The 26069-nt window shown below is 42.0% G+C and overlaps 1 pseudogene; it reads right to left on the bottom strand.

Annotated features, from left to right (window-relative positions):
• Positions 1 to 451: 451 nt before the first annotated feature.
• Positions 452 to 25651, bottom strand: LOC133754507 (protein FAM186A-like; annotated as a pseudogene).
• Between the last annotated feature and the right edge of the window lie 418 nt (positions 25652 to 26069).

Below are 26069 nucleotides of genomic sequence, written 5' to 3'. Positions count from 1 at the left end.
TGAGCACTCTGGCACAGGAGTTATTTTAAAAGACAGCGTTCCCTTCAGGAGGTGTTGGTCAGACCCAGTGACCAGGCTGCATGGGCACTCTGAGGCTAGCAGCACCAGCATGCATCTCTACAGCTACTGCAAGGCAATGCTTCCAGGTTAGTCTGACCCAGTGAAGACTTGCAAGTTACAGCTGCTTTTTTTTGTCATTAAAGAGTGTGCTTGTGTGTGCATGGTACACACAATCCTTGATTACATTGTGTCAGAAAAGGAGTAAAGTTTTGGTAAAAAGAAACCTGTGTTATTAAGTATCACACATTAACACCAAAGTAGTAGCTCATGTTTTCAGTAGTTTTACCAGTCCCCAGGATTCAGTAGCTAACATCCCTAGGTTCAGGGTGCTCTGATTTAACAGTATCAGGTTCTTTCTCTGAGCCTCCACATAAGCAAAATACATCATATTTTAAGGTTCTTGAGGAGAGGATTGGAGGCACCATCATTTTGGTTTCTTTGATACCTAAAGCTGAAGTCTTGATCCAAGGCTTGTCTATAGAGGGCAGTCGTGTTCTTAAGCGCCTTTGCAGAGCTGGTAACTGTGATGGTTTCAGCAGTCGTGTTGTAAGAGGAGGTAGTGATGTCCTAGGTTTCTGCAGAATAAGAAGAGCCTCCTCTTCAATGTAAGAGGTTTGCGATACTGGTGCCCTGTCACTGGTGATATAGGACTGAAATGCTTCTTCAGAAGTGACAGGGACTTCAGAAATTTGGATCTTCTTCACAGTGAAAGGAGCTTGAATTGCCTTGAAATCTGGAATACTGCATTGGACCAATGATGATTGTGATTTCAGAAAGGAAACAGATGTCAATCTTTTCTTTCTATCAAATGAGGACACAGCTTTCTGGTGCTTTCCAGCAATGGAGGGGGTCCATAATGTGGGGAGATGCCCAGAAGCAGGAGGGATTTGTGGTGGGGAGGCTTGCCCAGGGGAAGCCGACAGTGCCAGGGACTGACCAAGGGCAGGAGAGGCCTGCAGAGAGGGAGACTTGACAGCAGGGACAGAAGGTAGGAAAGCCTGAGGCTTCCCAGAAAAGGTTAAGGGTCCAGATTCCAAGAGTTCTTCATGGGTGGAAGGGGCCCCAGGAGCCAAGGACTGCCAAGGAGGGAGAGGAGCCCAGTGACTGGGAATCTTTCCAGAAAAGGGTGGGAGTTCTGATTTAAGAGACCGCCTGGGAGCAAGAGGGGCCTTCAGTACTGCAGGGGGCCAGGGAGTCAGAGGGTGCTTAGACAGAAATAACTGCCTACAGCTAAGAGCCTCTAGCTCTAGGGTTTGCCCTGGAGCGGGAGGGGCCCCAGGTATAAGAGAGACTCCTGAGGACTGTCCCTGAGTAAAAGTGAGAGGGCCCTCTATCACCTGAGCCAGCTCAGGAGTGAGGGTGGCTCCAATTGCTTGGGTAAGCTCAGCCTGTTCTTGAGTGCCAGGGACCCCAAATATCTGAGTCGGTTTCATACTTAGTGGGATTTGCCTTGCTTGGATCTGAAAAGTGCCAGCTGTCTTCAGTGTCTGGGCATACTGAGGGGCAGCAGGGGCTCTCGGTGTCAGGGCTGGCTCCAGAGTGAGAGGAGCCTGCAATGCCTTGGCCTGCTCATGTGTGGGTGCCATATCCAAACCCTGGTACATCTCAGGCATAAGGGGGATCCTCCGAGTCTGGGTGTGCTGAGGGGTAAGAGGGGTCCCTAGGGCCTTGGCCTGTTGAGAAGTTAGTGTGTTCCTTAGGAATTGGACCTGCTCAGGGGTCAGAATTGTTTCCAGGGCCTGTGCCTGCCTATTTCAGGACCTCAGCCCCAGCTGTCCCCAAGGCTTGAGCCTGCTGAGGAGTGAGAGTGGGCTCCAGGATCTCAGCCTGCAAAGGGGTTAGAGTGGTCCCCAGGGCTTCAGCCTGCTGAACGGTCAGAGTTGTTCCAAGGACCTGGATCTGCTGAGGGATCTGAGGGGTCCCCTGGGCCTGGGGCTGCTGAAGCATCAGAGTGGTCATCAGAGCCCGGGACTGCTGAGGGCTGAATAGGGTCCCAACAGCTTGGGCCTGCTGAGTGGTGAGAGTGGTTTCCAGTGCCTGGAACTGTGCAGGGGTCAGAGTGGTCACTGGGGCCTGGGACTGCTGAGGAATCAGTGTGGTTATCAGGGACTGGGACTGTTGAGGAGTTGGAGTGGTCCCTAGGGCCTCAGCCCATGGTGGAGACAGAATGGTTCCCAGTGCCTGGACCTGTGCAGGGATCAGTGTGGTCCTCAGGGCCTAGACCAGCACAGGGGTCAGAGTGGTCACTGGGGCCTGGGCCTGCAGAGGGGTCAGAATAGTCTCCAGGGCCTCAGCCTGTAGTGGGGACAGAATGGTTCCCAGCACCTGGACCTGTTCAGGGGTCAAGGTAGTCCCCAGTTCTTGGGCTTCCTGATGAGCTAGAATGGTCCTAAGGGCCTAGACCTGTGTGGGGGTCAGAGTGGGCCCCAAGGTCTCAGCCCGTGGTGAGGACAGAATGTTTCTCATCGCCTGGACCTGTGTGGGGGTCAGAGTGGCCTCCAGGGTCTGGATCTGCTGGGGAATCAAAGGGGTTGTCAGGTCCTGGAATGGTTGAGGACCTAGAATGGTCCTCAGGTCCTGGGCCTGCTGTGGAGTGAGAGTTTGGTACATTGGGAGGGGCTCTGGATAAATAGGAAGGGCCGCATATGGTGAGGACTGGGTGGAGGTGGGAGAGCCGCTTGGTATGGAGTGCATTATCCCCCGAAGAAGCTCTGAGATTCTATAGAAGTCGTTTTCTTGGAGTAACTGGGATTCATCTAACATTGCTGTAGCTGTAGCTGGGCCTCCATTCGAAAGTGATCTTCAGATTCTTTCCCTCTCATCTTCTGATCTTTGCTTCATTCTCCCTCTGCCTTTCCAGGCTCTCTACCCTTCTACTTGGCTTCTGCTTCTCTCTCTTCCCTCTCATTTTTGGCTCTGGGTGTCTCGCTGCCTTTGGAGCCTGGCTGATCTCCATTTCAGTTAAAATCACTTGTATTAAATTTTTAATTGTGGGATCTACTCTCTCTTTTGTAGGGTTCTCTTCAACCTGTTCTTCCTTCTTTGAATCCTGACATTTCCTCAGGATGTTAGTAACAATTTCAGTTACATTTTTTTAAATATTCCTCTATCTTTTCTTTTGTGATTCCTAATTGTTCAATTTCTGCTGTTTCTAATAACTCCTCCTCCTCCTCTTCCTCCTCCAGCATGGTGCTTCTATCAGAGGGCTTTTGTATGTTATTAATTTTCTCTTTTAAGAAATTCATTATGGCTTTCTGAAATGCTTCTACATTACTACGTTCACTTTTGCTCTCCGAAGCTCCTAGATCTTGGATAGTTTCTGGAGTCACTTTAGCTGTCCTTGAGTGTGATTTATCAAGTTTAGACTTGGTTAGCATTTCTTTTCCTTTAGTTTTCCCTTCTTTGCTTATGGTAGTTCTTAAAGAGGTTTGCTGTGTCTTTCCTTCAATCTCAGCTTTAAGCACATAGATGTGCATTTCACTTGGGTCATACTGAGTGACTCTGATAAGCTGTCAGTTTCACTTTGCCTCTGTTTGTCTATTGACTCAGTATCCTCTAGCAAAACTGAACTCTTGTCTCCTGAAGATTTGGTTTTGCATTTTCTGGGTTTCTCTTGCATACCACTTTTTCTACTTTTGCCATTCAGCTCTTTGTCTCAGTGGGAAGGAAGTGTTGACTTTTTGATTCAGTGGCTGGCTTTAATTTGATTTCAGAAGATAGTTTTATTTCTTTTCTCTTCTTTTCGGGCACATGTAGTGTGGAGTACTGATTAGGTTTGGCAGTTGGGCCATCTTCTTCTGCTTTCCCAAACACAATAGTAAGGAGCTGGATCAGAAGATTTGCAACTCAAACCAATGCTCAAATGTGATGCTGGTGTCACAAGCTGCAACTTAACTCCCTGTGCCACAATGCTGGCCACTATGCTGGTGTTTTCTAATGCCGTCACTCAAAATATCTTGCAACAAAATGAAATTCTTTTATTTTTGTTTTTTAATTTAAAACCATTTCAAATAGTTGACTCTAAAAAAAGATTTATTTATTTGAAAGGCATTATTACAGAGAGGAAGGGATGAGAGAGAGAGAGAAAGGGAGAGAGACTCACACACAAAAATCCTCCATTTGCTGGTTCACTCCCACAATGCAATGGCCAGGGCTGGGCCAGGTTGAAGCCAGGAGCCTGGGAAGGCTATTCAGATCTCTGACATGGATGACAAGGCTGAAGTACTTAGGCCATGCTCCATTGATTCCCAGGTGCCGGAGTTGGATCAAAAGTGGAGCAGCCAGATTCGGATCTGGCTAAAAAGCCCATGAGAGCATTTCATGCATGGAAAGCCAAGACACTGTGGCAAAAAATTACCTAAATGAAAGATCTCTGTAAGTGAGATCTTGGTGGAAAGAATGGGTCATCAAAGAAGGAGGTACCTTTCTCTGAAGGGAGGAGAGAACTTCCACTTTGACTATAGCCTTGTCTAAATAAGGTTGGAGTGTGTGAACTCAAGAGGCTTCTATAGCCTTGGCAGCTCATGACAAGAGCCTAGGGTGATTTCTGATGCCATAAACAAGAGTGTCAATTGTTAAATTAATAACAGGAGTCATTGTGCACTTACTCTCCATGTAGGATCTCTGTCCTTAATGTGTTGTACAATGTGAATTAATGCTATAACTAGTACTCAAACAATACTTTACACTTTGTGTTTCTGTGTGGGTGCAAACTGTTGAGATCTTTACTTAGTATATACTAAATTGATCTTCTGTATATAAAGATAATTGAAAATGAATCTTAATGAAGAATGGGATGGGAGAGAGAGTAGGAGATGGGATGGTTTATGGGGGTGGGAGGGGGGTCATGGGGGAAGCACTGCTATAATCCAAAAGTAGTACTTTCGAAATTTATATTTATTAAAGAAAATTTTTCTGTTAAAAAAAGCTCAAACCCTTCACAGCACTGCCTGTAAATGACAGCCCTTCTTAAGTCTACAGTCTAAGCATATAGGGGCTACCAGTAACCATAAGAACATGAACTACAGCTTCCTCCTCTCCAGGTCTGCGGGGTGGCACAAAGTGTTGGGTGTGAAGCAAGGCCAGTGAGAAAACTCCAGTTCAATCGACAGTAGAATTGCAAGTGTATCTGGTCAAACAGGAAACTTCCATCAACCCAGGGAAGTAATGCTGAAGTCAGCAAGCTGTGGTCCTGTGACCAAATTCTACCTGCTGTCAATTTTTGTATGGCCTTTGAACTAAGGATGTGTATTCCATTTTTTTAAATGGGTTTTTAAGCTGGTGACTCAGCTCACTAGGCTAATCCTCCACCTGCGGCACTGGCACACCGGGTTCTAGTCCCCGTTGGGGTGCCAATTCTGTCCCGGTTGCTCCTCTTCCAGTCCAGCTCTCTGCTGTGGCCCAGGAAGGCAGTGGAGGATGGCCCAAGTGCTTGGGCCCTGCACCTGCATGGGAGACTGAGAGGAAGCACCTGGCTCCTGGCTTTGGATCGGCACCAGCGCACCAGCCGTAATGGCCATTTGGGGTGTGAATCAATGGAAGGAAGACCTTTCTCTCTGTCTCTCCCTTGCACTAACTCCACCTGTCAAAAAATGGTTTTTTAAAAAGTATTTTAAATAATATTTTGTGATAAGTGGACATTTGATGAAATTGACATTTCTGTGACCTAAACTAAGTTTTAATTGGGACATAGACAACCTTAATTCATTATGGCTTTTGCTCCATAAGAGCACAGAAAAAGGCAGTTTGAGAGAATACTGGAAAATCATACTTAGGTGTTTTTGTTTAAAGTTTTTGCTCCCTTTGATCATTTGAAAGGGTTTTAGAGGGGCCAGAGCTGTGGCATAGCGGGTAAAGCCACCACCTGCAATGCCATCATCCCATATGGCCGCCTGTTTGAGTCCTGGCTGCACTACTTCTGATCCAGCTCTCTGCTGTGGCCTGAGAAAGCAGTAGAAGATGGCCCAAGTCCTTGGGCCCTGTACCCTTGTGGGAGACCTGGAAGAAGCTCCTGGCTCCTGGCTTCAGATCAGTCCAGCTCTGACCATTGCGGCCAATTGCGGGGTGAACCAGTGGATGAAAGACCTTTCTCTCTCTCTCTGCCTCTCCTCTCTCTGTGTAACTCTGAATTTCAAATAAATATATGTTTAAAAAAAGAATTGGTATTGGAAAACAAATCATTCATTTTTCATTTATCCATAATTTTCAATCACCTTAATCTCTTGTATCATTGGAATCATTGCTTTATTTAATAATAAATCATTGTAATGAAAAAAAAAATGGAGCAGCCAGGACTGAAATCCATGCTCATATGGGATGCTAGTATTGTAGCGGTGGCTTAATTTGCCTTGCCACAATGTCAGCACTTAAAATTCTTTTTTACAAGAAAATATATTTTATACGCACACACTACACACACACATACACACACATATGCATGCACATGCACACTCACACACACACACACAGTCCTGGTGCTGGCACTGTCATACAGTGGGTTAAGCCAGTACTTGCAATGACAGAATTTCACATTAGAATGGCACTTTGAGAACCAGCTGCTCTGCTTCCAATCTAGCTTCCTGCTGATGAACTTGGGAAGGCATCAAATGATGGCTCTAGTACTTGGGGCCCTACCATCCATGTGGGAGATCAGGATAGAATTCCTGCCTCTTGGCTGTGACCTGGCCCAGACCTGGGTGTTAATATCATTTGGAGAATAAACCAGTGGATGGAAGATATCTTTTTGCCTCTCCCCTTCTCTGTCATTCTACCTTTCACTAAATCAATTTTATTAAAAATACATATGCTCTTAGTTTATCCATTCTTTAATTCAATCAGTGTCTATTAGTATTGTTCTAGGTACTGTGGGGGCAGCATTGACTAAAACAAGTTCCTGAGCTTCATACTGCTTGCATTCCAGTCAAAGAATACAGACAAAAAATAAAAATAAAAAGCTACATAGTATGCTTGATACTAATGGCACTGACAAAGACAAAGCTTCATGGAGAATGTCAGGTGATATGGGATGGGGATGATCAGAGAACACCTTATGTTCAAGTGAAATTTATGAAAGGAATAAGCCATATGGCTATCTAGAGGAAAATGTTCCAGATAAGAAAATAGTAAATTTCATGGCATTGGGTAGGAACATTATTGATGTGCTTAAAGAAAAGCAAGGAAGCCAGAATAATGGGCACCAAGTGAACAAATCTATATTTTTCTCATTTTATTCTTACTGGAAAAGAGAACAGCCATTTTCTGAACAACCTCTTTGTCTTGTTTTCTTTAATATGATTTATCCTTTACCATTTTCTTATACATTCTCTTCTCTATCTTTTGTGGTTTTCTGCTGAACCACTTCTGGAATCTTACTCCATTCTTCCAACCAGGCCAGAATGTAGGCAAGTATCTTCTCTCTCATTTCAGCATTCTTAGCATATGTAGCCATTTTATCCAAAAATATGGTTCTCTATTTTTTCATATGTTCTTTAAGGAAGGTATTCCTTTCAGATTGCAAGTTAAAATCCAGAGTGTAGCGAGCCATTATTCGATGCACATTGTTCATTATGTCATTCATTTGTGAATTAATGTCCTAAAGAAAAAGACAGGATAACATGTTAATAAATTATCTTGGGGAGAGTTAAAAAACTTTACAGAAAAAAATTTTAGAATTTTAGAAGTCTCAATAAATGTAGGCTATATACCATGTTTATGGATTGGAAGACAACACATTGTAAAGATCACATGGATCTCCCAACTCTTTTTTACAATTGATTTTGAACTTTTTAGTCTAGTGTTAGAAATTATATACAAGAGCAAATGGCTAAGGAAAGACAAGACACTTGCAAGGAAGAAAACTTTGATAGGGATATTGGAGGTGGAAGTAGGGTTGGTCAACATTATGATAAAATATGGAGGGATCTTAGTTCTTATTAAGCACTTTCTCTAAAGTTGTAATAATCAGTAATCTTTAGTACTGCAGATCTACCAGTGGATCATCAACACATCACACACATACCCAGAAATATGATTTGTGAAAGAACCAGTGTTACAGATCAGTGGGAAAATAATGAAGTTTCCACTAAAAGATGCTGGGACAACCACTTATCCACGTGAAAAAAATATTAACTTGACATTCTACCCAACACTTTCATAAAAAGCAGTTCAGAGTAGGCTAAAGACAAATGTGAAAAGGAAAACTAAAACTTTCCCAAGATTCTAAAGAATATCTTCATAACATTAGATAGGAAGTGCCCCCCACACACACACCCCGAGCAAGCCAACTTGCTTCTGGATTTATATGATACTTTTCAAAAACAGTTACTTCTGGCAGGACACACAGGTGACAACCTATAATACTTTATAACTTCCAAACTCCCCTCCCAGAAAAGTGACCATAGAAGTTGACAGCATCAGGGTGGACATTATGCAGCAGGTTAGACCATCACTTGGGATGTCCAAATCCTGTTTCAGAGTGCCAGTTTGAGTCCTGGCTCCGTGCATCCAATCCAACTTTCAGCTTATGCTGAAAAGGTAGAAGATGATGGCTCTGGTGCTTGGGCCCCTGCCACCAATATGGAAGACCCAATGGTGTTACAGATGTCTAGCTTTGGCCTGGCTCAGCCCTAGTTATTGGCAAGCATTTGGGAAATGAACCAGTAGATGGAAGATTAACGTTCTTTCTCTCTCTCTCTCTCTCTCTCTCTCACCCTTTCTGAGCATGTAAGAGGTTTTCACAGGCCAACTCTGACATGGAAGATATGCACTAAAACCTTCAGGATTCTTGATGAGATGAATTCACAACCAACAAACAGGAATTCTGAACCTTTTGAGTGATACCATTTTGATGTTATCACCAGAAAATCTGGGTTTTGTTACTTAACATATTTGATATTTTTTTATTTGACAGCTAGAGAGAGACAGAGAGAAAGGTCTTCCTTCCTTTGGTTCACTCCCCAAATGGCTGCCATGGCTAGAACTGCACTGTTCTGAAGCCAGGAACCAGGTGCTTCCTCTCAGTCTCCCATGTGGGTGCAGGGGCCCAAGTACCTGAGCCATCCTCCACTGACCTCCTGGTCCACAGCAGAGAGCTAGACTGGAAGAGGAGCAACAAGGACAAGAACCTGGCACCCATATGGGATGCCAGTGCTGCAGGCAGAGGATTAACCAAGTGAGCCACAGCACCGACCCCAACATACTTGATTTTTAAAAATCATTTGAGAGGCAGAGAGCAAGAGAGTGAGAGAGAGAGAGCACTCCTGTGCACTGGTTCACTCCTCAAATGCCTCTTACAGCTGGGTATGGTCTGGAATGAACAAAGGAGCCAGGAAATCAATTGAGGCCTCCCATGTGGGTGGCAGGAAGCCAGTCTCTTAAGCCATCATGAACTGACTCCCAGGTCTGAAACAATGGAAACCGAGATATTCCAATGTGGGACAAGGGCATCCTAACCAGTGACACAACCACTAGGCCAAATACCTGTCCAAAAAGTTTATTTTAGGGGTTTCAAGAGTATATCAATTGTCTTGGCTTAAGGAAGTCAAGTCTATACTGATGGCATTCAGGAAGGAGAACTTATGAAAGTTGACCTCTCAACACTTTAAGGCTTCTATACCAAAGTGGCCAACAGGGGAATGTCAGAGAAATCCATCTTGAAAATCAAAAATAATCTTTAAAAGTCAGCACAGAAAAATCACATTTTTCCTTCATTTCAATTGAGTTTCTGAAACACATTTTACAAGTGTTAATGGTATTTACCATTTGCACATAAGACAACAAGAAGTCATATTATTTTGAAAAAAAAAAAAACCTGAACCAATGCTCAACACTTTTATAAAAGTTGATTTAAGAAAATAGCATCTCAAATAGCAGTCAGTAGAAGTACAGTGCTATCACCTGGCAGCCCCAGTGCCTTCTGCTTTCTGTGATGGGACTGTTGGGAGTATCCAGTTTTCTGTATAGCTCTTCCATCCTCATTAGTATCTGCTTTCCCCTTTCTCCTTTTGGGATGCTTCTCTATCTTTGCAGGGACATTTTAAAGCCTGAGCTTTTGGTTCTTGATCTTGTGGGAATTTAGAGAGTGAACCAGTAGACAGGAGCTCTATTTACCTGTCTCTCAAATTAAAAAAAAATCTTTTTCTGCCTCCATCATACTAGAAATGCTATGAAATAAGAGTATTTGCTTTGAAACATACCTGGATCCTAACCCTAGCTTTTATTTAAAAAGTTTTTAGTAAACCACTTAACGTCTTTGAGCTTCCTCTGTCTCAGCAACAAAAGAGTGGAGATATTAAATCCACAGCCATATGAGGTATATGATATGTGAAAATTATTGCTAAACCATCACTGCTAACAATTTTTTTAAATGTTTCTTCCTTTTTTCTAAATTTGGCCTTCACACATGGAAACTGGCTAGCATAACATTCTTCAAATATGAATTTTATTTAATTATCTGCTTTGCTCAAGAATCTGTAGTAAATTTTTGTATTCATCACTGTATCAAAGTAGTTCTTGATGGAGACATTTGGAATATTGTGAAAGCTTTTTGGTCATCATAGTGATTTGGAGGGTTGACTACTGGTATTTAATAAGGGATATTAAGGGGCCAGCACTGTGGCATAGAAAGTTGAGAATCCACCTGAGGTGCCAGCATCCCATATGGGTGCTGGTTCAAGGCCCTGCTGTTCTACATATGATCCAGCTCCCTGATGTTGCTTTTGGGAAGGAAGCAGAGGATGGCCTAAGTGCTTGGGCCCCTGCTACCTATGTGGATGACCCTGGGAAGCTCCTGGCTCCTGACTTCAGCTTGGCTCAGCCCTGGCTGTTGCACCCATTTGGTGAGTGAACCAGCAGCTGATGGATCTCTCTCTCTCTCTCTCTCACTCACTCTCACTCTCTCTCATCTTCTCTCTGTGTATTTCTGCCTTTCAAATATATAAATAAATCTTTAAAATATAAGGGATGGTAAGAGATGATGGCTAATTCTATAGTGCAAATGAACAGTCTAAAACAATAAAGAATTGTCCTATATCCTGTGGACTTTGGAATGCCTCATGGGACACTCATATGTGTAGGTTACAAAACATGTAGCCTAGAATAGGACTCCTAAAATGAAAATGCAAAGAGTTCCTTGGTTTAACTTAATTATATATTGACATTTCTAGGAATAAAAGTACTATGTACATCAATAAAATGTTATTTAAAATTTCTCCATTTTTTTTACCCTTATAGAGCACCATAATTCCGATAGCAATGCACTAGTGTCAATAGTATTTAGTGTCAGTACAATAAGCTGCATTTCTATCACTCTACATTTGGAGTTTTCAGTTGTGTTAAATCTACATCTAGATAATAAGCCTCTGTCTACTTCTATTTGAGTTTGACCTAGGATTCACACATTGAAAAATGTGTTACTACAAATTGATTTCCTATTTATATTAATTTTTAGAAGGATGAGTACAGACAGTTTATCTAAGAATATAATTTTATCAGAATAAAAGGAAAGGGCTGTGGTATGGCAGGTAAAGCTGCTGCCTAGGGGTACTGCATCCTATAAGGGCACTGGTTCCAATCTCAGCTGCTCCACTTCTGATCCAGCTCCCTGCTAATGCACATGGAAAAAGCAGCAGTAGATGGCCCAAGTACTTGGGCCCTTGCACTCATGTGGGAGACCCATAAGAAGCTCTGCTTCCTAGCTCCAGGCATTGCAGCCATTTGGGGAGTGAACCACTGGATTGAAGATCTCTCTTTCTCTCCCTCTCTCTCTCACTCTCTCTCTCTCTCTCTCTCTCTCTCTCTCTCTATATATATATATATATATACATATATATGTCTTATTTTCAAATAAGTAAATAAATCTTGTAAATAAAGAATAAAGTGAATATTTAAAAATATTTTAAGAAGAAACAACAGATAATACCAGATCAAAGATTAAGATGGCAGAGTAGGGAGGGAGTTTACTGCTCTAGTCTAGTAGAAGGTAGTTTGAGAAAAGTGGAGAGAGTGCAGTCTCAGGGAAGAGTTGGGGAGAAAATTCCAGAGGAAACTCAACCCAAATTAGAGGGACATGGTGGACGGACATGGAGGGTGTGGATGCAAACAACTCAGGACCCCAGCAGCCGAGAACCTACATACCAGCTTTGGAGAGTGAGGTGAGACCAGGCTGCAGCATCCCAAGCCACTGGTGATAAAGTTGCAGGAAAAGCCTTGAGGGAATCCAGCTTGGAGCCCTGTGGGGAATAGTGTACCTGCCAAACTAGAGGAGGAATAAAAGAAGGTCACGTTTCTCTCTCCCCAATCAACCTGTAATGATGTCCTGTAACAAGCCAATAGAAAGCAGGTACAATTTTAGACATAATATAATAGCTATGCCAGCTTGTGTCTGCACCCAGCAACCAGCTGAGTGGAACTCCTGAGTCTGTTGGGGAAGACTGACAGGGGACTGGGAACTTGTGACTGTGGTGGTCTTGTGTGCTAGAACTGCGAAAACACTGAGTCTGCATGGGAGGGCCCAGGGTGTGGCTGGGACTTTGGGTAATCACTGTGGGTAGGTCCACATACTAGGGCTCCCTGGTTATCTGGTGAGGGACATTGCTGGGTCATCTGTGCTTACATTGAGGACTGCACAGATTCTTTGTGTGATTCTTGTGGCAGAGTGGAAGAATATTATGTCCACTGGGGCTAGTGTCCAGACACTGGTCTCTATTTAGGAGAAGAGGTGAGCTGAGTCTATGACAACAGAGCAGAACATCCCATCTGATAAAAAGAGAGAGAGAGACAGAGAGAGAGAGAGAGAGAGAGATTTTGCACACCCAACCTGGGTGTGTCACCTTAGAAATGCCCTTCATCCTGAAGAACTGAACAGAGCTCCCTGGCCACACCCACCACATGCACTAGGTATTCCCTGAAAAAGTAGACACTCCACTAATCCACAGAGGAATAATACAAAGATAAAAGATACCACAGTGAAAAAGCAAAGAAGAAACCACTGAGTATCTTTACAAATGCCAAATAAAAAATACACCATTTCAAGAAACAAGAATAAGAAAGAAAACGTGATGCCCCTAACAGAATACAACACTTCAATACTAGATTGTGATGATAAAGTGATTGAAGAAATGCCAGGAACGGAATCAAAAAATTGATCACAGGATTACTTAGAAGTAATCAAAAGCAACTGCACAAACTAATGAAATTCATTCATGACATGAAAGAAAATTTATCTGACAAAATTGAGATCTTAAAGAGAAATAAAAATGAAATCTTGGAAATGAAGAGTTCAATAGAACAAATAAAAAAGTATTAGAAACCCTTAACAAAAGAATTGGTGAATTAGAAGAAATATCCAACTCAGAAAACAAAGCACAGGAAATTATACAGTCAGACCAAAAACAAGAAAAGGAAATTAGAAATCTAAAAGACAGTATTGTTGGGAATCTACAGGATACCATAAAGTGACCAAACATGTGGGTTCTAGGAGTTCCTGAAGGCATGGAAAGAGAGAAAGGATTAGAAGACCTTTTTAGTGAAGTAGGAACAGAAAACTTCCCTAATTTGGAGAAAGAAAGGACATCCAAGTACAAGAAGCACATAGAAATCCTAACAGACATGACCAGAAAAGATCTTCACCACAAAACATTGTAATCAAACTCATCACAGTAAAAAATAAAGATTCTAAAATGTGCATGAGAGAAATGCTAGATTACTTTCAGGGGGTCTCCAATTGACTCATGGTGGACTTCTTATCAGAAAACCTATAGGCTAAGAGAGAATGGTGAGATATATTCCAAGTCTTAAGAGAAAAAAAAACTGGGGCAGGTGCTGTGGCATAGTGGGTAAAGCCACCACCTGCAATGCTAGCATCATATATGGGCACCAGTTCGAGGCCTAGCTGCTCCTCTTCTGATCCATCTCCCAGCTATGGCCTGGGAAAGCAGTGGAAAATGGCCCAAGTCCTTGAGCCCCTACACCCACATGGGAAACCGGGAAGAAGCTTCTGGCTCCAGGTTTTGGAAAGGCACAGCTCTGGTCATTGCAGCCATCTGGGGAGTGAACCAGTGGATGGAAGATCTCTCCCTCTCTCCCTCTCTCCCTCTCCCTCTTTCTCTGTGTAACTCTGCCTTTTAATTAAAATAAATAAATTTTTTAAAAAGAGAGAAAAAAACTGTCAAACCAGATATTATACCCTGCAAAGCTCTCATTTATGAATGAAAGTGAAACAAAGACCTTCCATAACAAAAAGAAAGTGAAAGAATTTGCCACCACCCATCCAGCCTTGCAAAGATGCTTTATCCCTGGTATGCAAGGATGGTTCAATATTCACAAGTCAATCAATGTAATACATCACAGCAACAAAATTATGAACAAAAACTACATGATTATCTTAATAGATGCAGAGAAAGCATTTGATAAAATACACCCTGTCATGATGAAAATTGGATATAGAAGGAACATTCCTCAACACAATCAAGGCAATTTATGACAAAGTTGCGATCAGCATCCTATTGAATGGGAAAAAGCTGGAAGCATTCCCACTGATCCAGTACCAGACAAGGATGCCCACTCTCACCATTGCTATTCAATATAGTCCTGGAAGTTCTATCCAGAGCCATTAGTCAAGAAAAAAGAAATCAAAGGGATACAAATTGGGAAGGAAGAAGTCAAACTATCCCTATTTACAGAGGACATGAGTTTATCTGTAGGGGATCCAAAAAACTCCAGTAAGAGACTATTGGGGGGCTGGCGCCATGGCTCACTTGGCTAATCCTCTGCCTGCAGCACTGGCATTCCATATGGGTGCCGGCTTCCAGTCCCGGTTGCTTGTCTTCCAGTCCAGCTCTCTGCAGTGGTTTGGGAAGGCAGTGGAGGATGGCCAAAGGGCTTGGATGCTTGCACCTCCGTGGGAGACCAGGAAAAGCACCTGGCTCCTGGCTTCAGATCAGTACAGCGCACTAGCTGTAGCAGCCATTTGGGGGGTGAACCAATGAAAGGAAGAACTTGCTCTCTGTCTCTCTCTCTCACTGTCTAATTCTGCCTGTCTAATAAAAAAGAGACTATTGGAACTCATAGAAGAGTTTGGTAAAGTAGCAGGATATAAAATCAATACACAAAAAAACAATAGCCTTTGTATACACAAACAATGCCAAGGCTGAGAATGAACTTTTAAGAACAATCTCATTCACAATAGCTACAAAAAATTAAATACCTTGGGATAAATTTAACCAAGGATGTCAAAGATCTCTATGATGAGAAAAACAAAACATTAAAGAAATTGAAGAAGATACCAAAAACTGGAAAAATCTTCCATGTTCATGGATTGGAAAAAATCAATATAATCAAGAAGTCCACACTTTAGAAAGCAATTTACCAGCAGCAAATCAAGCCCAAATCCAGAAGGAGGAAAGAAATACTAAAGATCAGAGAAGAAATAAACAGAATTGAAACCAAAAAAACAATACAAAAGATCAACAAAACCAGGAGCTGGTTCTTTGAAAAAATAAACAAAATCGACGCACCATTGGCCCAACTAATCAAAAAAAGGAGAAGGCCCAAATCTGTAAAATCAAAGATAGTAATGGAAATGTAACAACAGACACAACAGAAATAAAAAGAATCATTAGAAACCACTACAAATTTGTATGCTAACAAATTGGGGAACCTGGAAGAAATGGGTAGATTCCTGGACACATACAACCTTCCTAAACTGAGCCATGAAGATATAGAAAATCAAAACAGACCCATAACCATGGAAGAAATTGAATCAGTAATAAACGCACTACCAAAAAAGAAGAGCCCAGGACCGGATGGCTTCACTGCCGAATTTTACTAGACATTTAGAGAACAACTAACCCCAGTTCTTCTTAAATTATTCACAATGATTGAAAGGGAGGGAACCCTCCCAAATTCTTTCTACGAAGCCAATATCACCTTAATTCCTAAGCCCGGAAAAGACACAACAGAGAAAGAAAACTACAGACCTATCTCCCTGATGAACATAGATGCAAAAATACTCAACAAAATTCTGGCAAACCGAATCCAACTGCACATCAGAAAGATCATTCACCTGGACCAAGTGAGATTTATCCCTAGTATGCAAAGATGGTTCAATATTCAAAAGTCAATCAATGTAATACATCACATTAATAAATTGAGAAACAAAAATCATATGATTATCTCAATAGATGCAGAGAAAGCATTTGACAAAATATAACACCCTTTCATGCTGAAAACCCTAAGCAAATTGGGGTGAGTAGGAATATCCCTCAACACAATTAAGGCAGTCTATGATAAACCAATGGCCAGCATCATATTGAGTGGGGAAAAGTTGCAGGCATTTCCATTGAAAACTGGCACCAGACAGGGATGCCCACTCTCACCATTGCTATTTAATATAGTCCTAGAAGTGTTAGCCAGGTCCATCAGGCCAGAAAAAGAAATTAAAGGGATACAAATGAGAAAGGAGGAAGTTAAACTATCCCTATTTGCAGATGACATGATACTATATATAGGGGACCCAATAAACTCCTATAAGAGACTATTGGAACTCATAAAAGAGTTTGGTAAAGTAGCAGGATACAAAGTCAATGCTCAGAAATCAACAGCCTTTGTATACACAGATAATGCCAGGGCCGAGGAAGAACTTCTAAGATCAATCCCATTCACAATAGCCACAAAAACAATAAAGTACCTTGGAATAAATTTAACTAAGGATGTCAAAGACCTCTATGATGAAAATTACAAAACACTAAAGAAAGAAATTGAAGATGACACAAAAAAATGGAAAAACCTGCCATGCTCATGGATTGGAAGAATCAATATCATCAAAATGTCCATTCTTCCAAAAGCAATTTACAAGTTCAACACATTACCAATCAAAATACCAAAGTCATTCTTCAAAGACCTAGAAAAAACGATGCTGAAATTCATATGGAGAAACAGGAGACAGAGAATAGCTAAAGCAATTCTTTACAATAAAAACAAGGCTGGAGGCATCACAATTCCAGACTTCAAGACATACTACAGGGCAGTTATAATCAAAACAGCCTGGTACTGGTACAAAAACAGATGGATAGACCAATAGAACAGAATAGAAACACTGGATATCAATCCAAACATCTATAACCAACTCATATTCAACAAAGGACCTAAAACCAACCCCTGGAACAAGGACAGCCTCTTCAACAAATGGTGCTGGGAAAACTGGATGTCCACATGTCGAAGTATGAAGCAAGACCCCTATCTTACACCTTATACAAAAATCCACTCAACATGGATCAAAGAACTAGAGATGCACCGCGACACCATGAAACTAATTGAGAGCATAGGGTAAACCCTTCAAGATATTGGAACAGGTGAAGAATTGCTGGAGAAGACCCCAGAGGCACGGGTAATCAGAGATAAAATAAACAAATGGGATTACCTCAAATTGAAGAGTTTCTTTACAGCAAAGGAAACAGTCAAGAAAGTAAAGAGGCAACCAACAGAATGGGAGACGTTATTTGCAAATTACACAACAGATAAAGGATTAACAACTAGATTCTATTAAATGATCAAAAAACACCACAGAATCAAAACAAACAGCCCAACAAAAAAAAGGGCCAAGGACCTTAACAGACATTTTTCAAAAGAGGAAATCCAAATGGCCAACAGACACATGAAAAAATGCTCAGGATCCCTAGCCATCAGGGAAATGCAGATCAAAACCACAATGAGGTGGTTAGAATGGCTCACATTCAGAAATTTACCAACAACAGATGCTGGCGAGGATGCGGGGAAAAAGGGACAATAATCCACTGTTGGTGGGAATGCAAACTGGTAAAGCCACTATGGAAGACAGTTTGGAGTGTCCTCAGAAACCTGAATATAGCACTACCACAGGACCCAGTCATCCCACTCCTTGGAATTTCCCCAAATGATGTTAAAGGGGAGGAAAAAAGAGCCATTTGCACCTCGATATTTGTTGCAGCTCAATTCACAATAGCTAAGACATGGAATCAACCTAAATGTCCATCAACGGATGACTAGATAAAGAAACTATGGGATATGTACTCTATGGAATACTATACAGCAGTAAAAAACAATGAAATCCAGGCATTTACAACAAAATGGAGGAAGCTGGAAAACATGCTGAGTGAAATAAGCCAGTCCAAAAGGGACAAATATCATATGTTCTCCCTGATCGATGGCCAGTAAATGAACATCTAAAATGATACCCATTGAAGTGAAATGGACACTATGAGAGACAATGACATGATCAGCCCTTGTCTTGACTGTTGAGGAACAACTTACTATTTTATTCCTTTTAGTGTTGTTGTTGTTGTTGTTGTTGCTAAGTGAAATGATACTATGAGAGACAATGACAGGACCAACCCTTGTCTAGATTGTTGAGGAACAACATACTATTTTATTACTTTTAGTATTTTTGTTGGTGGTGTTGCTGTTGTTGCTCTGTTTGTTCTACATAAGACCACTGGTTGAACTCTGTAATCAATGCACAATCATTCTTAGGCATTTAAAATTAACAGAAAAGTGATCTCTGTTAAACATAGGAGTGGGAATAAGAGAGGGAGGAGATATATAGGTTGGCACAAGCTCACTCAGACTTACCTCCAATGGTGGAACTAGAAATGTGCCAGGGGATTTCAAATCAATCTTACCAAGGAGGCAGGTACCAATGCCAGCACACTTGGTAAATCAAAAATCAATCAAAAAGATAGGGTATGTGTCGAAGAGATTTCACAAATAAGACCAGTGTAAGCAAATAATGAAGGATAGAATTAAAAGGGGGAGTATGATCCTGCGGGGGAAGCAGGACACACAGCAGACTCATAGAATGGCAAATGCCCAGAACAGCACTCCTGCCTCAGAATCAACCCTTGGGACATTCGGATCTGGCTAAAAGGTCCATGAGAGTCTCACAGGCATGGAAAGCCATGACACGATGGCAAAAAACAATCTAAATGAAAGACCCTGGTGAACAAGACCCCAGCAGAAGGAACAGGCCATCAAGGAGAGAGGCGCCTTTCTCTGAAGGGAAGAAGGAACCTCCACTGTGATACGGCCTTGACTAAACAAGTTCAGAGTCAGTGAAATCAAGGGGCTTCCATAGCCTAGACAGCTCATAGCAAGAGTCTCGGGTGATTGCTGATGTCATAAATAAGAGTGCCAATTGTTAAATCAACCACGGGAGTCACTGGGTATATGCTCCCCACGTAGGATCTCTGTCCTTAAAGTGTTTTACTATGAAACTTAAAAACACTACTAGTCGAACAGTACCCTATACCTTGTGCGGTTGTGTGAGTGCAGCCTGTTGAAATCCTTGCTTAGTATATACTAAGTTGATCTTCAGTATATGAAGGTAATTGAAAATGAAACTCAATAAAGGGTGGCATGGGAGAGGGAGAAGGAGAGGGGAGGGCCACGGGAGGGAGGGAGGTTGAGGGGGAAGCCACAACAATACAAAAGTTGCACTTTGTAAATTCACATTTATGAAATAAAAATAAAAATAAAAAATAGAAGTAGTTCATCTCTAGAGAACAAAAAAAAAAGAAAGCAATTTACAGATTCAGTGCAATACCAATCAAAGTACCAGATCAAAATATCAGACACAGAAAAAATGATACAATAAATCTGATAGATAAATTTATCAATTACTCTGTTTTGGCTTCAGACAAACCAAACTCCTCTACACCCCTTGCAAGGAGAGTAAGATTTGGATTTTGATAACCAAATCATCATGCATATGGAACACTCAGAGGTTAGGTACTAGAAATATCATTCCAATTTTAGTATATGTGCTGCTGAAGCGAGCGCAAGTACTAGCAATAATGCCATCAGGAACAGAATTGATGGAGTTTCAGAAATCCATTGACTTTAGGAGCAAAGGCAAGTGGAGACAAGTTTTGCTCAAACGATGAATAGCATCCCAAATTAAAACATATCAGTTCCTCATGAATTCCCCAGAAAATGCAAGAGGAAGAAACACTTCCCAACTCAGTTTTTGAGGCCTAAATTCTCCAATACCAAAGTCAGACAAAGGAACTACAAGAAAACTACAGAACAATAAACAGACAAATATTGATGCAAAAACCTCAGTAAAATATTAGCAAACAGAATTCAATAGAATGTTAAGATGATAATGTATCCTGAAAAAAAGCATGCATGACCTCAAGTGATGCAGAAAAAGCATTTGACAAAATTCAACATTCTCTTGTGGAAAAAAAAAAAAAACTCACAAAACCAACCAAAAAAAAAATAGTAAGAGAAAGAAAATTCCTTAATATGAAAAGCCTACAGTAATGGCATAGTTCAGGTTGAAATACTGAAAGCTATTACTTTAAATCATTTTGAAGTCCTGAACATAGAAGTCGGGCAATAAGGAGCCAGGGCTGTGGCACAGTGGGTAAAACCACCACTTGTAGTGCCGGCATCCCATATGGGTGCCAGTTTGAGTCCCACCTGTTCCACTTCCAATACAGCTCTCTGCTGTGGCCTGGAAAAGCACTAGAAGATGGGCCAAGACCCTGGGCCCCTGAACCCATGTGGGAGACCTGGAAGAAGCTCCTGGCTTCTGGCTTCAGATCGGTGCAGCTCTGGCCATTGAGCCAACTGGGGAGTGAACCAGTGGATAGAAGTCTGTTCTCTCTCTCTCTCTCTCTCTGCCTCTCTTCTTTTTGTGTAACTCTGATTTTCAAATAAATAAATAAATCTTAAAAAAAGAAGTTGGGCAGTAAAAAGAAATAGAAGGCATCAAAATTGGGAAGAAAGGGGTAAATTATCTCTGTTCACAGGTGATATTATCTTATATATAAAATAGTCCTGAAGATAACATACGTACATGCACATGAACTGCTAAAACAAATGAATTTAACACATTGTAGGATTCAACATCCACACACAAAAACCAGTACTTTGCTGTGCATTGAAACTAATCAAGCTGAAAAGGAAATTTTAAAAAATTCCTTTAATATAGAACAAAATATGAATATTTATTCTTAAGTTAATAAACTTAAGCAAGGAGGTGGATGATTTATGTACTTTTAGTATTTACTAAAGAATGTTTGGAGAAATTAAAGGAGAAACAAGTAAATGGAAAGACATCCCATTAGTCATGAATTTCACAGAGTGTTAAAATGACAATACTACTGAAACAAATACAAACATTTTAAAGGTACTATTTTGTCTTAGGCTCATATCATCTTGGCATGTGCTTGAAATCTTAAACTGAGGGACTTATTTGTTCTGTCTTAGCAGCTGGAAGCCATCTATTATTAGACTGGAAGTCCCAAGGAACACAGAAGTCTCAGTAGAAATAGCCCCATGTACATTAACAAGTAGCAGGAAATACAGGAACGTGGCTAGTTCCTAGATCCTCCTAACAACTGAGGGAAGCACATGGGTGTGATGTGGCCATCTGCCCAGGGCACATAGGTGACAGTCACCTGGCCGCATCATGCTCCTGGAGCTAGTTCATGCTGCAAGAGATGGCATCTTCTGCCAGGCCTCCCAAGGGAAGCCCCGCTCTTGCTTCTGGAGCAGAGCAGCCAGGGCTGAACCCCCATGTGCTGAACCTCCAACTCCTTCTTTTCCTTTGTTGCTGTTCCCTGCTTGCCTCCCAGAGAGGGAGGAACAGTGTCTGGGATCCAGGAGAGGTGGGGAAAGGCAACAGTTGCAAGCACAGGCACCCAGAAATGATGGGTTTAGCTCTTGGCTCTGGCCTGTAAGGCTGTAGAGGTGGTTTCCAAGTATTAGAAGATTAAGAAAGACTTCCAGATTCAATTTCTCATGGAGGCAGGATCAAGTCCTTGACTTTAATTATGGTGGAATCTGCAGTCACTGCACCTGCCCTTCAGACACATAGGACAATGCTGCTGGCCCTGTGGAAAGTTGGCTCTATGGGCAGTCAATGTGGGATATTCTACTTGGGAATAGGTACAGTAGCTGCAAAGCAGGAGGCAGGTCTGGGCATCTGGTTCCAAGTTCTGGCTTATGGGTGGGATTGCTAGTAGTTAGCTGGGGCTTGGTATCTCTTATGACCAAGGTCATCATCCCTGCTTGTGGGGTTATCTTTGCAGTTTGAGTTGGACCTCAGATGTGGGTTTTAGGTCTAGCTAGGTTATTGTCCTAGGGTTTGAGCTGCAACACATACATGGTGAAGATCCAGAGTATAAGGATTCCTGGATGCAGTTTAGAACCCCTGAGGACAAAGAACCTTAGGTCAAGTACTGATGGGGTACAACCTAGAGACCAAGATTCCTGGGTACAGGATAAAGTCTCTCCAAATGATTGACACACTGGGAAATTGCATCTGAAATCTGGAAGGAGAACTCAAGTTTGGATAAAACTTGCAGGGAGTCCTGGAAAGGGCTGGGATGTGGATCTCTAGGAAGCCTTCAAGTTGTGGGGCAAGAAAGAGATGTTGGAATGCCAGATCACAACTAATGCCGAGGTTCAAGCTGAACACTTGAGCATAATGGGGCCCAGGCAGAGCCATACTTTTTTTTTTCTCTTCCTAGGTTAAGAAGAAACTTTCAGCTCTGGGTGATTCCAGACCCATCCCTGTGGCCTCACCCCTAATGGTGCCTTCTTAGTGATTGGGAAGCTTCAGAAACTGGGCATGGGAGCTCAGATGCCCATGAACTAGATGTTGGATGTAGTGTTGCAGGTGTTTAATGATAGAGAATGGGATTAAGTGGAAAGGACACTCCAAAGTGGGAGGCAACCCAGATTGCAGACTCATGGAATAGCAGTCCCCATAACCAGTGCCTGGCAATCTCATAGTCAACCAAGAGGGCCTTCTGTTATGGAAGATAAGCTAAGAGAAAATGCTTCAGGTGTGGGAAGCTGAAACACTGGTTCAAGGAATGTTTACCTGAAATGTCTACCCAGCCATCTCCCTCAATGTTAAGGAGAAGGTTGTTGAAAACAAGATTGTCCTCAGCTCCAAAGGGAGGGAGGACTCCTAAGTCCCTTTGTGTCCTTGTCTGCAGACTGGCAGGGCTCCAGAACTCATGTGGTGCCCACAACCTGTATGAACATCTCATGCCTAGAGCCCAAGGTGACTTTCTGTATCTCTTGTCAGAGTGTTGATATCCTACTAAAGAGGGAGCCACTTACTCTGTACTGAATTCCCACTTGGGGCCATTATCCTCAGAGCTGTGTCATCACAGGAGTTGACGGCCAGGCCTCAGTCTCAGACATTTACTATTCCAATTTGGTTCACTGCTATAAGATGTTCTTTTCTCTCACTAGTTTTTGGTGGTGCCTGAGTGTCCAACGGCTACTTGACAAGGATTTGCTATCATTCATGGACACTTCTCTCAGGTTAATTGCTACCAACTCTTAAGTCTTTTAGTGATACTGATGAATACTGAGACAAGTCCCCTCTTGGACGATCTTCCTGCTGAAATCAAAGATAGAGTAGATGCTGAAGTCTGTGATTAAGGGATACCTGGATGGGCCACACATGCTGTGCTCATAATTATCACCTTAGAGACAAGATTCCCTTAATGATGCCAGTATCCATTAAAGCCAGAAGTTAAGGGGGAGGGGTCTCCAATGTTTGATTTATAAATTTCTCAATTATGGAACCCTGGCCGCATGTCAGTCTCCTTGTAATAGCACAATTCTGCCTGTTTAAAACCAAATATGGGGGCCAGAACCATGGCTCACTAGGCTGATCCTCCACCTGCAGCACCAGCACACTGGGTTCTAGTCCCAGTCGGGGCTCCGGATTCTGTCCCGGTCGCTCCTCTTTCTGTCCAGCTCTCTGCTAAGGCCCGGGAGTGCAGTGGAGGATGGCCCAGGTCCTTGGGCCCTGAACCCACATGGGAGACCAGGAGAGGCACCTGGCTCCTGGCTTTGTATCAGCGCCGTGCACCAGCCACAGCATGCCAGCCACAGAGGCCACTGGGGGGTGGGCCAACAGAAAAGGAAGACCTTTCTCTCTGTCTCTCTCTCTCTCACTGTCCACTCTGCCTGTCAAAAAAAAAAAAACAAAAAACAAATATGGGATTACAGACTAGTTCAATATCTCAGGGCCATTAACGAGGCAGTTGTTCTACTTCACCCTATTGTGCAAATCCCTATACCACCTTAGCTCAGATACTAGAAGGCACCCCTTCGTTCACAGTCCTGCCCTAAAGGTTACATTTTTCTGCATATTATTGCACCCAGAGTTCCAATATCTGCCTTTGAATGGACTGATCCTTTCTCAAATCCCACTCCACAGTTTGTTAAACAGCCCCAAATCAGTGTAACTCATTATATTAACAGATTCAACAAGAAAAGAGCATGATTGCATGATTATTGCTGAAATATAGTAAAAGCCTTTAATAAAACCCATTATATATTCCAGATAAAAGTCTTAGCTAACTAGGACAAGAAGAGAAATTCCCCAAGCAGTTGAAAAGCACCATTAAAAAATGTACAACTACTGTCATGATTATCTAATGGCAGAAAACCAAGTGATTTCTCCTAAAATCAAGAACAAGCAAGGATGTGTTCCTATTCTTTTAATTCAAATTTATAATGACGGTCCTAACTCATAGAAGTCAGAAAAAGTTTTTATTCAGACATTTAAAAATATTTATTTATTTGAAAGGCAGATAGATAGGAAAATAGATAGACAGATATGTTCCATCTGCTGGTTCACTCCCAAAGTTGTCACAATGGCCACATCTAGGTTAGGCCAAAGCCAGGAGTAAGAAATTCCAATTGATCTCCCACATGTATGGCAGGGCCCAAGTACTTGGGCCATAATCCACTGCTTTCTCAGGTCTATTAGGTAGTTGAATAGGAAGCAGAGCAGTTGCCATATGGGATGCTGGCATCACAAGTGGCATCTTAACCTTCTGCCTCACATCTTTGGCCCCACAGCATATATCTCTCAAATGGTTGATTAATTCTGATAAGAGATTAATATCCATTTGTAGCCTTGTTAACCAAAGAATTAGTCAAGTGGCATTATCATTTCAAGTCAGTTACATCATCTTGAAAATAAAGTGATCTCTAAAAAAATGTACCCAGTCATGGAAAGTTAAAAAAAAAAAAAAAAGGTGTGGGTAGGCATTTGGCCTGGAGGTTAAGACTGTCAGGTCACTGGAATACCATATTGTAGTGCTGGGTTTAAGTCTTGGCCCCACTCCCAATTCCAGCTTCCTGCTGTAGTTCACTCTGGGAGGCAGCAAGTGATGGGACAGGTAGTTGGTTTCCTGTTACTCACATGTAATACCCAGATTGGGTTTCTGGCTCCTGGCTTTAGCCTGACCCAGCTCTTGTTGTTGTAGGCATTTTGGGGCATAAACTAGCAGACGGGAAATCTCTGTCATTCTGATCCTCTTTTTTGGTCTTTCAGACTCAAAGAAATACAAATACATTTAACAAGTTTTACTTAAACTTCTGGTTATGTACCTACCTCTCTGGCTCGAAGGAGCTGTGCTTGCTCAATCCTAGCAAGGATTTCTTGTACCGCATGTGGGATTTCAATCATAGTGATCGTTGGAGTATCTGATTCATTTTGGGGGTTTCTTCTCATGATGGGGGAATTCTCAATCTTTTTTTCTGATTCAGATTCACTATCTTTTTCATTTTGCATTTTGATAAAAAATATTGAGAATTGGGGTGATTTTCTCTTATTTCTACTTTTCCAGAGACTCTAGGCAAAAACTAACAAAGATGCCTAATAGGAAGCTAAGAAATGGGCTTTCATGCTCCCAGAGAGTATGGCTTATGCTGCTACTAACTGGTTTCTAACCATTGACTCCAAATCCTGGTGATGTCACATTAAATCCATTGTGACATTTACCCCTGACTCAAGTGTTATTTAAAGGGACTTTACCATACATGCTGAGTATTCCATATGTTGTGAGAGTAGAAGGGTGAAGGGGACTGGGAGATGTAGGAAAGAACAGACAATGGTGACACTTAAAAGAAATAGAAGACTCAGCCCTGCTAAAATGAGCTTGAAATCTAGGTGTTAGAATTCAAGATCCAGTGTATCAAAAGTAACCATT

This window comes from Lepus europaeus, unplaced genomic scaffold, assembly GCF_033115175.1.
Source record: "Lepus europaeus isolate LE1 unplaced genomic scaffold, mLepTim1.pri SCAFFOLD_119, whole genome shotgun sequence".
Taxonomy (NCBI): Eukaryota; Metazoa; Chordata; class Mammalia; order Lagomorpha; family Leporidae; genus Lepus; species Lepus europaeus.
Note: the sequence above shows the minus strand (reverse complement) of the source record. Positions and strands in the feature narration are given on the sequence as shown.